At 44.4% G+C, this 12,615-nt stretch overlaps 1 long non-coding RNA gene across 1 annotated transcript; it reads right to left on the bottom strand.

Annotated features, from left to right (window-relative positions):
- LOC109824341 lies at nt 2,246–2,715 on the bottom strand. The gene is made up of 3 exons (XR_002242612.1): nt 2,650–2,715; nt 2,329–2,553; nt 2,246–2,255 (listed from the first exon to the last, which is right to left on the bottom strand). It is a non-coding gene; the product is annotated as an uncharacterized LOC109824341 (long non-coding RNA).

Here is a 12,615-nt window from a genome sequence, read left to right as displayed (position 1 = left end):
AACGCCAACAATCGATGGTCAGCTAAAGATTAGAAAATCAGGAATCGACTTCAAGTTTAAAATTCTGACAACGGTCAGACAATAAATGCAGCACCGGAACCTTTACAGACATTCGACAAAGCACCGAACAGCCTGGGGGACTGAAGGAACCAAGAATGGAAGCCACTCCAAATATCCCGTCGTAACCAATCGAAGAATGGGATAATCATATCCAAAGTATTCCAGACTCTTCTATAAAAGAACGAGGCTGAAATACTTTGGAGGGGGTATCTGTAGGCGTATAAAATTGCTTATAGGTCCCTTAACACAGCTCGGCACGGTGATTCAACAAACCAACGAACCATCGAGGCGACGAGGTTAAACACCGAAGTGGATTTACTGCCAAATCAGGATCCAGACTGCCAAATCAGGATCCGGACTGCCAACTCAGGATCCGGACTGCCAATTCAGGATCCGGACTCAAACTCGAACACCGAAGCGGATTTACTGCCAAATCAGGATTCAGACTACCAAATCAGAGTTCAGATCAACAAATCAGAGTTCGGATAAACCGGAAAACAAAAAAAAACCAACATTTGGAGGACTCGGCCAAAACCGAGCCACCTTTTGGTGGCTAGGTGCCTCGGCCACCTTTTGGTGGCTCGATGCCTCGGCCACCTTTTGGTGGCTAGGTGCCCCGGCCACCTTTTGGTGGCTCGATGCCCCAGCCACCTTTTGGTGGCTAGGTGCCTATAAATAGGACTTGAAGGCTCATTTGTCAAAGGTTGGAAATTTTGGAGGCGAAGCTCTGCTGGATTCAAGGCTCAGAACTAAAAAAGATTGAAGCTTTGGGACTTTGAGGACTTGCTCTTCCAGATCCGGTGCTCGGCGATCGTCAACGCCAAATAAGGCAGGTGTTCGAGAGGACCGGATCTCAGATCTACACAGGTGTGCTCCGGATCAAAGCTTGGCCTTTGATCCCGAGAATTAGGGCGATTATTTCCTTGGTGAATTAATCCCCCCGGCTATTATTTCCTTCGCGAAATAATACCCGTCATACTGCGTAGATCCGACCGGATCTAGATCACGCGGTGGTCCACAGATAAGCCCCAGCGCAGGCGAAGAACCCACAAAAGCGAGTGACCGCAAAACAGGAGCTCGCGATTCGTTCGAAAGGAAAGGTGTAATCTTTCTTCTTTTCTTTGATCTCGTTGTAACCGGATCTTATAAAAAGACCGGATCTTATAAAAAGACCGGATCTTTGTAACCGATTAACTTTTATCAAGGAGTGTGCAATGACATTAATGAAGAAAACAATTTTTCCCACGAACAGTCCTATAGTTACATTTCTTTATTAGTCAAAATGGGAATTTAGACAAATAAGGAGAATCGGGATGATAAGATCATCTGCATACCTGCAAGTCCATCGTCCTCAGGTACACGGAGAATACCAGGAGTCGTAAGAGTATCGGTCCCGGTGGCTGGTCCTATGATTACACCCATCTATTAGTCAAAAAATCAGACAAATGAAAAGGAGCACGACGTCCTAGATCGTATGCATACCTGCAAGTCCGTCACTCCGAGGTAAACTAGATATGCCGGGGATCATTACTGAATCGGTCCCAATGACTGGTACTGTAATATTAATCCTTCGTTAGTCAGACAAAAGATCAGGCAAAAGGAAGGGAATCAGATATATACCTGTGAATGAATCAGCCTCAAAGGGTGGTCCCATGGTTCCTCTGGTGGCCTGTTCAGCCAGCATGTCGACTAATAATCCAATGTCGGGTCCCGAGAAACTTGGTGCAGAGACACACCCCTGTTCCTCGAAACCTACATCATGAAAGGCCTCATCCTCAACTGGCTTCTCTATTACGACATCTGTAGAATAATTTAAGTGTTGGATATATGTATAAGAAGACGGGGAAAGAAGGAAAAGCTCAGAGGTACCTGCAGAAGGAACAGAAAATTCTTTTTCCCCAATATCCATGCTTGGGTTCTTCAAGTTACCTGAAAGAAAGCGAAGCACAAAAAAATAATGAATCCTGAATTCCCTAACTCTTCTAAATGCTACTCGAGGAGGGTATCATCGGAATTAGATATACCTGAACATAGAATGGCGGGCTCAACGCTATTAACCTGCTCAGTATCAAGGTTCGTATCGACCTCCATGGAATCGTCACGAATGTCGTCACACATCTGCTGCATGAAGCTATCCAGATTATCAGAACCAGGGAATACAGGATCCGGTGGAAGTTCGCTCTCTCCATAGTGTCCTGGAACATAAAACATGATTACGAATCCCAGAAGGTAAACCATCTTAAAGCAATAAAGACAATAAAATATCACCTTCCTCTCCGTCGGCGATGTCTCCTAAATCCACTCCATAGGGGCGCCGACCAACGTGTGGTTTATGAGCGGTCTTCTTCTTTTTCGGAATACCAGCCCTCATAGAACCAACGGGTCGTTCGTGCACGGACTTGCCACGCGTCTCAACCTGTGTAGGAGCTTTGTCGCTAGGCCTGGATCTCGCATAACGAGAAGCGAGCGACTCATGCTCATCGACTGTCCTACCTGGGGTGATAAGAGTCATTTCGTTAGGATAAGTGAATAAGACCTTTCGTTGATACCAATTGAAATTGAGAAAGAAGGCTAAAGAGCATGACAAACCTGCATTAAGTTCTTCTTTGTCAGTATCTATATCCACATACTCCTCCTCAGAAGTCTCGTCCTCATCGTCAGTAGGAAGGAGCTCTTCATCGTCCTCCATCCTGTCTCTGCTCGAGAGAGAAGGTTTGGCAGGCTTCTTCCCCTATTTCCTAGCAAGCTCAGCCTTACGAGCAGCCATCATAGTGACTTGAACCAAGTGGTCAGACTGCAACTCTGAAAGAATCCTCACACCTATGGACTCATTGGCATAAAGGAACCACTTGCAACTGAGGAAAGTAATCAACGGCTTACGCCTAGATGAAGGAAGAGCAAAATGAGCTCCAGTGCAGCCCACCATAGTCCATAGCCATGCCCGAACGCCGTCAATAAGCCCTCCCTCAACCTTCAAACCACGGCTCGGATTCCCAACATATAGTTGGTCGTAGCCAAACTGACGAGCAAAACGGCAGGGAAGGTAAGGCTCTATGTGGCAACGATTCTTCACCCGGAGAACGAGATACCCAACGCGGATGTTTACCAACCAGCGGAAACAACCAACGTCAAGAGCAGTCCGATTAGTTCTGGGTTTCTCCTCATCAATCAGCACATCACCATAGCGACCCGAAAAGCGAGGAAAACACTTGAAGAACTCCCAGCTCTTACGAACTTGAAGCTCTCGTTGTACATCACTGAATGTTTTCCCGAGCCATCTGCTCCTCTCCAACAGCTGCACGAAAGGAACAGCGACATCAACAGTGTTGGGCGCCGACATCAAGTCAGGACGGTGAAGAACAAGCCACGCCATCAGATACGCATAAGGAAGCTCGACCTTCACACAAATAAGCTCGGCCGACGGTTCGGAACCCACCTGCGCAAAACCATTGACCAGATGCCTAAGCCCACAATGGATACCAGCAACCATCGCTGGGAGCAGGGAAAGCTCCCTCCCATAAGCTAGCTGAACTGCAGGGAAGAGCACCTCGAGAGGTAAGGCGTCTGAAAGCTGATACGGAACAACACACTTCTTTAACCAGAGGGCAAGATAGCCTGCTAGCAGAGTCCTGGGCTCAATGAACTTCTGTGCACGACAAAGGAACGAACGAAACTTGGTTCCTGCAGGAAAAGCTCCCTCAGCACTGGCAAGTACATATCGGGAGTATCCTTCTTCAGCCACTCCAATTGCTGGTTCGAGGGAAAGTACTCCTGGTACGGACAATCCCCCATCGGAAGGCCAGAAACCTGATGCATCTCATGCAAGGCCAACCCTAACTCTCCGCCGCTAGTCAGGAACGTGTTACTGTCAGGCATGTATGTCTCTAATAACGCTAAGAAATGGCGATAGCTGACCGGGAGTCCATACATGGTGGCTCGTATAGGTGTGTACAATCCACTGCTCTTCAAATTATCCTCCCAATGCCCTAAGACGTAACTGGTCATGCGTGTCCACCATCCCTTGGGCTGTGAGAAAGCCCAACCATAGCATCTAAAATCTGGTGGAGGCAATCTCCTCCCAAGATGAGCCAAACGATTCTTCACAGTAGGAGCGGCTGCTGATACCTCGCCTGGGGGTGCGGTATTAAGACCCATGATCCCTGGTCGAAGACCGCGAATGTAGTGATACCCAATAGAACCAGGAGTCTTGTGGTGGGAGGTATATCCACAATGAACTCGATCAACATCATCGGTAAGACGCCAGGACATCTGTCTCTCTACGGCCTGTCCCTCCAAATGAGTGAAAGAATACTGACGAGGAATGGAAGGAATATACAAGAGAGCTCCTTCGTCATGATTCAGCCAATGCTCCTTGGTAAGAATCAACTTAGCAGGATCCTCAATATGGTCTCCGAACAGAAAACTAGGCTTCTTTAAAGCCTGAGTAGAAATAGAATCCGCAGTAAAAGGAGCATCCGTGATCAGCTGGCGTAAGCAATGACGTCCCCCATCCTATATCAAACGACAGGACTCGTCGGAACGATCATCATCAAACTGGGGGAGTGGACCAATAGCCTGCCTGGTGGAAGCCGAAGAGAAAACCTCACCACTACAACCGGTAGTAGCATGAGGAGAAATACTGTCCGTGGGAAACTCGACTGCAACAAAACAAGGACAGAGTCAGAAAGGTACCCATGAATAAAAAAACCAAGATAAGATTGTCCACGGGGTAATTGGAGAGATGATTTTGAGTGTCTTACACCAGAAGAACGGTATGCATCATCACGTAAATAACGTGGTAACATACACCGACCTATAAGGTGTAAGACGACACAAAATCGCCCCAACATACCAGAAGACTTGAATTGGCTAAGCAAAACAAGTCCGAAACCTCAACCCCCGCAAAGGAGGGTGTCGGCCCTTCCCGAATAACCCGCGAAGGGGCCAAACGAGGGTGTTTTGGAACCGCCAATATCTTGAAACCTCAATCCCCGCGAAGGAGGATGTCGGTTCTTCCTTAATGACCCGCGAAGGGATCAATCAGGGATACAAATAGAAAATATAGATTCTCACCCCCGAAAAAGGATGCCGCTGGAGAGGACGCTGTGGGAACCTCTCCCTCGCTATGCTGCGAACGGAAACGACTCCTATGAAGTCGATGTCGACGTGGAGACATCGAGAATCTGCAATGGAAATCAGCAGGTCAGGTATAATCATGAATTTGAATACGCGAAATTTAAAAGGAAAATTAAGAACTTTAACTAAAATCCTATAAATAAATAGGATTTTATAGTTGAGGTCTAATTAAACCTACAAATTTCGTGCATGCAAAACAATGATCATGATAAATTTCGGTGAAATACCCAAAATACCCCTCGTATTCAAGGCTAAAATTCTAGTCAAGGATACACTCGAGTTGGGTCATGATCATCATATGTGTTCATCCAATACCCCATAATTTGGTTAATTTTGCAAATAAACCCTTTTGTAAAATTTAGCCAATTTTGCAAAAAGACCCCTCCACAAATTTCGGTTTAGTTTCCGCATGCCTTTATCAAAACTTTGGTCATGGGTTTGTGGTCTAAACTTTTGGAATTTCAGCACTAAAATTTCAGCTCTTTTTTGCAAATAAACCCCTCTACAAATTTTGGGTTGCTTTTTGCAAATAAACCCCTCAAACAACATTGATTCTTTGCATACAAACACCTCTCAAAGTTTGGCCAAATGGGTATGGAATTCTAACCCCAAATTTCAGTCCATATTTGCATAGAAAACCCTCAAATTTTAGTCCACTTTTGCATAAAAGTCCCCCAAATTTCGGCCCTATGGCAAGTTTTGCATAAAACCCCCAAATACTTGTGCATACACAACCCATCATCAAAGAGCCTATCTTTTAACCCATGAGAACAAAAAGCTAGGATCTTGGCAAGTAAATTCATGTTATACCCCCATTACAAGCATAAAGCTACAATCTTTTCAAAAAAAAAGAGAGCTTGTGAGAGGAAATTTACCCAAAACCAAGAAGCTTTCTTTGAACTTGAGGGTGAAGAGGGAACCCTAGTTGAGAGGAAGGAAATTTCGGCCAAGGAGGGGATGCTAAAAATCCGAATTTTAGGGGAAGAGTTTTAATGGGTTTAGAGTTCTTGGAAGGGAGAAAACAATGGTGTATGGATGAAAGAAAGAAGGAGTTTTGACAATTTGGAAAGAGGGGGAAAAACAAAAGAGGAAATAACAAAAAAGGAAAGTTCAAAAAGGGGAAAAAGAGTATTATGCAAAAGAGAGGAGAGAGACACAAGGGTGTCTCGGTTTTTGAACCGAGACACCCTAGGGTGTCTCGGCCAAGGTTGAGACACCCACGGGTGTCTCGGTCCTCGGTTGATCCCCGTATGCTCACAAATGTCCTTTTCAAGCCCGAATTTGCCTATTTTCGTCGGTTGTTGGATATTTCGACGAAATCCACACTAATCAACACCGAACGATTCAAAACCCTAAGGTCAACGCCGGTCAACGAGTAACCCTAGGTCAACGCCAGTCAACGCGTTGCGACCAAAAAGTCGACATTTGACGTTCGAAACCCTAGGGTCAACGCCGGTCAACGTGTAACCCTAGATCAACGCCAGTCAACGCATTGCGACCAAAAAGTCAACATTTGACGTTCGAAACCCTAAGGTCAACGTCGGTCATCGCGTAACCCTAGGTCAATGCCAGTCAACGCGTTGCGACCAAAAAGTCGACATTCGACTTTCGAAACCCTAGGGTCAACGCCGGTCAACGTGTAACCCTAGGTCAACACCAGTCAACGCGTTGCGACCAAAAAGTCAACATTTAACGTTCGAAACCCTAAGGTCAACGCCGATCAACGCGTAACCCTAGGTCAACACCAGTCAACGCGTTGCGACCAAAAAGTCAACATTCGACTTTCAAAACCCTAGGGTCAACGCCGGTCAACGCGTAACCCTAGGTCAACGCCAGTCAACGCGTTACGACCAAAAAGTCAACATTCGACTTTCGAAACCCTAGGGTCAACGCCGGTCAACGCGTAACCCTAGGTCAACGCCAGTCAATGCGTTGTGACCAAAAAAGTCAACGTTCGAAACCCTAGGGTCAACGCCGGTCAACGCGTAACCCTAGGTCAACGCCAGTCAACGCGTTGCGACCAAAAAGTCGACATTTGACGTTCGAAACCCTAGGGTCAACGTCGGTCAACGTGTAACCCTAGGTCAACGCCAGTCAACGCGTTGCCGACGTTCGAAACCCTAGGGTCAACGTCGGTCAACGTGTAACCCTAGGTCAACGCCAGTCAACGCGTTGCGACAAAAAAGTCAACATTTGACGTTCGAAACCCTAAGGTCAACGCCGGTCAACGCGTAACCCTAGGTCAACGCCAGTTAACGCGTTGTGACCAAAAAGTCGACATTCGACTTTCGAAACCCTAGGGTCAACGCTGGTCAACGCGTAACCCTAGGTCAACGCCAGTCAACGCGTTGCGACCAAAAAGTCAACGTTCGACGTTCGAAACCCTAGGATCAACGCCGGTCAACGCGTAACCCTAGGTCAACGCCACTCAACACGTTGCGGCAAAAAGTCGACATACGGTGATCTGAAACCCTAAGTCGGCACAGTGTGACAGAGATAGTCAGTTCAAAGTCAACTCAATGACACGAGCCAAACTCAACTCACTGGTGGTAGACTCGAGACTCCGACGACGGCCAGGCGATAAACGCAGCGCCGGAAGGACTTCGGCTATTCGTCAAAGTATTGAATAGACCAAAAAAATTGAAGGAGCCAAGAGTTGAAGCTAACTACAGGTCCTTTACGCCGACTGAAGGCTGGACCAATCACATCCAAAGTATTCCAGCCTCTTCTATAGAAGAAACGAGTCTGGAACGCCTATAGGCCTCCACGAACAGCTCAGTGTTAAGGAACGACGATGAACGTCACTATCCGGTTCACAGGAGTTCGATTGATGTCGATGAACGCTTGAAGTAAATCGACGAACTACGTGAACTAACGAAAGTACGGGCTAATCGGGAGCCTCGCGATGTTTACAAAAAGAATAATGCCCTTCATGTCTCATTCACTCTACAGATGATCCAACCATCGGAGCTGATAGAACTCCTTGTCGGCTTTCAAACGCACTTCGAATCACTCAAATCCGAGTTCGGACGAAGAATTTACAGCGGAAACGGACATATACACCATAACGGAGTGTCTCGGACCAACGAGACACCCTAAGATGTCTCGGTCAAAGCCGAGACACCCTAGGGTGTCTCGGCCCAAACCAAGACACACTAGACACCCTGGGGTGTCTCCAACGTAGATTTGGGCCTTTAGGTGGTTTTAACCGCTCCAAACTCCCCCGGGCCTATAAATACAAGCCTCAGGCCCTCATTTTTGAAGATCTGGAATTTTGGAGAATTGGCAAAGCCCTGCCGAATTAAAGAGTGATCGAGTTCTTCAACACAAGAGATCGAAAATCGTCAGATCTACATCACCCGCATCCAATCCTTAGTATTATCCCGTTGTGGTAATTCTAAGAAGAGCAATTATCTCGCTTTTGTCGAGATAAGCGCTTCTGTTTCTAGATCTCCTCGCGGATCGACGAAGCTCTAGACCTGATCTGATTGCCAGGTAGTCCACGGATATCGACATCCCCGTCACAGGCTAAAGACCCACGCAAGCAAGAGACGACGAACGGATCTTGTGTTTATTTTCAAGAAAGTTGTAATCTTTTATTCTTTTGTTTTTTGAATTCATTTGTAACGCTTAAAGTTTAATGAAATCAATGACTAAGGTAACTTTTGACGAAAACATCCCCATCTCCTTTAGCACCACCCAACAGCCCCCTTTGAGCTACCGCCTGAGCCAGCCTCCCTCCGTCCACCCTAGCTCCGTCGGTCAACCACGAACCCCTTAGCTCCAGCGCCCCCCAGACCGCTCAACCCCCTCGTTCCCAGATCCACGCTGCTCTGACCTCCTCCTAAGTTCCCTTCGACAGTTGAGCACCGACCTGAGTTCGTTGTTGTCCGACGCCAAGCTCTTCCCCGATAGCTCCCCGTTGAACCTCGTGCCTAGCCGTTGACAGCCCCACGCCGGAGCTCTTCCCGAGTTCGCCGCCGCGCTCCTCCGCGTCAGATCTGACGCCGTTGACAGCCCCACGCCGGAGCTCTTCCCGAGTTCGCCGCCGCGCTCCTCCGCGTCAGATCTGACCCGCGCCGCTGATGTCGACTTGTTCGACGTGCCGAGGCAAGATCCCGCTCTCCCTGTTTCGTAGTTGAATATTTATATTTATTATGAATTATTACATAGTTATTTGTGACGTATTATCTGCGTGAGTTATTTGGTGAAAAATATTTAAATCATAGTTGTGTGATAAATAATATTTTCGAAATAATGATAATGAAGTGAAAGAAATTATTTTGATAACAGAATTATTTTAGAGAATTTATAATATTTAAAAAGATTTTATTTTGAGGAAAAGAATTATTTTAGATTAATAATGAGAAATAATTTTAAAGAATTTATCTTGGAAAAAGAATCATTTTTATGATTATGATGAATTAAAGGGATTTATCTTGAAAAAGAAATTATTTTAGAAAGAGGGATTATTTTGGAAAATAAATTAAAGGAACCTATGTTGCAAAAGGATTAATTCAAGTAAATAAATTTATTATTTTAGAAGATTATTTTAGAATAATTTAATGATTCAAATTCTCAGTTTTAATTACCTGATATTGCATGATATTATTGCACATGATTTATTATGTCTTGTTGCGATGGAGAACCGTTGATAGTTATGACTTAGTGGTTTCGTGTGTTATGAGTAGACTTAGCGACATGTGTGAGTGTGTTGATTGAGTTTAGGTGGTGAATCCGAGTCTCAATGAGGTTTATGGTTGACTTAGAAAATACAAGAGAGTTGGGATGGGGAAGTCCATATTCATGCGATCAGATAAGACTGTTGATGTATCTTCCAGGCTCGCGCCAGTGAATTCGTGTAGTCACTGGGGTTGGTTTGTTGGGCTAAAGTGAATTCGTGTAGTCACTTTAGTCAGTGAATTTGTGTAGTCACCTGAGCTTTGCCTGAGTTTAGAGCAGGCCGAGATCGGATTATGTGTAGTCCTCTGACCAATTCGTGTAGCGGTATTGGATGCGCATAGAGGATTTGTGAACAGTCAGTTATCCGGTAATATGAGTGTTGACTCTATGTGAGATGTGGACCAGTGACCTATTATAGGATGGCTAGTTACATGACCTCGTTTCTTGGCTAGGTATGACTTCTTGTGAGATGTAGGCCGGTTGTATTTCTTTTCATACATAGATCGGGATTAAATTTAATTATCTATAATTTAAGACATATGGTATATACATGAGGGTTTCCTTGTTTGGATTATTTCGCTCGACGTACTACGTCTCTTGTTGTAGATTTTTAAGTATTAATTCCATCCAGTGTATGATCCTGTTACTTGGATGATTACTGATCGCTAGTTACATGATCTCGTTACCTGATCGATTTTGGATGATTTATGTTATCATGATTTAGTAGTATTTTCATGTTGATTTGTGGATTTCAGTTGTATGTTCTTTTGTTGTTTCTGTTATCGTATCGTTTTTCGTATTGGATTTCCATTCGTTCTATTTTCTTTGTGGGGTCGGGTCTTGCCGTGTGCCATACACGCTGACGTACACCTGTTTTCTCTGGTGTACGTCAAGATGACGGACAGGTTCAGCTAGGAGATCGCTAGGAGCCAGAGGATTCTCAGCAGAGTGCTTAGCAGACCGAGCTGAAGAAGCCAAAGTTTAGTTATTCCCTCTAGTTGTTCGATGATCTTAGTTTACTTTTGTAGCATTTCTTTTCTGCCTGATCATTGTATTTTATATTCTCTAGTATTTCATTCAGATAGTTTTGTATAAGGGCATGTTGGACCCGTATCATTATGTCTTGGATGATATTCATTTGTGATATGATATGTATTCTTTTATTCTGAGTTGTCTATTATATTCTTGCTGATTGTGATCGGGGACCTGTGCCTTTGCATTGTATTTATTTCCAGACGCTTAGTATTAGGTTGAGGTGAAATGATTATTTTTATTTAATCTCCTTGATCTAATACGTCCCGGGCTTGTTCACGTTCCGATTCCCGGGTATTTTGGGAAACGGGGCGTGACAGTATTTTTGCCGACGCAAGATTGCGTCGCTAAAAGATATTACTTTTGGTGACAAAATATGACGTCGGCAAAAGTATTACATTTAGCGATTAAATATAGCGTCGGCAAAAGTGTTACTTTTACTGACGCTTATCGACACTAATTTGCATCGCCAAAAATAATATATTTTCTGTCAAATACAAGCCTACAGTGAATCTGAACATCCACAAAAATTTGATCCCATTCACATCAACATAAAAGTCTATTTTTCCATTTCCCCTTGAGCACTAAAAGCATTAATTTACAAACTTCCTCTTGCATACCCAAGTACATAAAGTCTCTCAAAAACAGATTACATCAAGAAAACTAGAAACAACAATCTCAAATGTGTATCATTAATTACAAAGAACAAATGGATTTGATGAAGAATGTCCCACTGATGATTGATTGGCTTCCCACCACTACAGCTAGTATTGCTATAGCAAGAACCGGCCATCTCACACTTTCTACATGCAAAAAAGAACAAAAAACATCACAAAGAGAATGATGCGTATGGGAGCTTTTAAACAAACAACTAGTTTTACGACCAACTACCTCATTGAAGCGTATTTCCTCAAATTCAGACATAGTCAAACAGTTTGACTTGGAATTAATGAAAAAAATAATTTGCAATGCGATGAGAATTAAAAAAAAAATCAGATACAAGGTCCTTAAAGATTGGAATCATTCTTCACCTAAGTATGAGAATATAAATGTAATTATGCCAGACTCCACAATTTTGATCCATAACAAAGATTTGTAGTATAACCATCACCAATGAAAAACTACTGATTCCTGAAGTTCAATAAAAGTCAATCGAGATAACAGTTTCTCCATCAGTATTTGATGCTTTCTGAAGTATAACTTTTTGTGTATCATTCTTTCACAAGGGGTGGGTCGGATTTGAGTATAACATTTTGCATATCAGTAATTGATGCAGGAAATTGACATTACCCCTATATTTTCTGCTCGCAAAGTGATCATGATTCTTGATGTTAAAAGCAGGATATCATTCTTCAATGCTACTCCCCACTAACTAGAAATTTAGTAGATACAAACAATGCTGTAGGCGTATAAAACTGCTTATAGGTCCTTTAACACAGCTCGGCACGGTGATTCGACAAACCAACGAACCATCAGGCGATACATCCAAGCATGATCGTTAGACCACAACACCAAAGCGGATTTACTGCCAAATCAGAATCCGGACTGCCAAATTATAGTCCAGATCAACACTAAAGTTCGGATAAACCACGAAACCGGAAAACGGGCGAAGAAGCAAGCACCTGGAAGGCTCGGCCAAAACAGAGCCACTCCTAGGTGGCTCTGCCAAAGCCGAACCACCTAGGTGGCTCGGCTTAGGTGGCT

This window comes from Asparagus officinalis, chromosome 9 (assembly GCF_001876935.1).
Source record: "Asparagus officinalis chromosome 9, Aspof.V1, whole genome shotgun sequence".
In the NCBI taxonomy this organism is placed as follows: Eukaryota; Viridiplantae; Streptophyta; class Magnoliopsida; order Asparagales; family Asparagaceae; genus Asparagus; species Asparagus officinalis.
The sequence above is the reverse complement of the archived record's forward strand: the minus strand, read 5'-3'. Positions and strand labels throughout refer to the sequence as shown.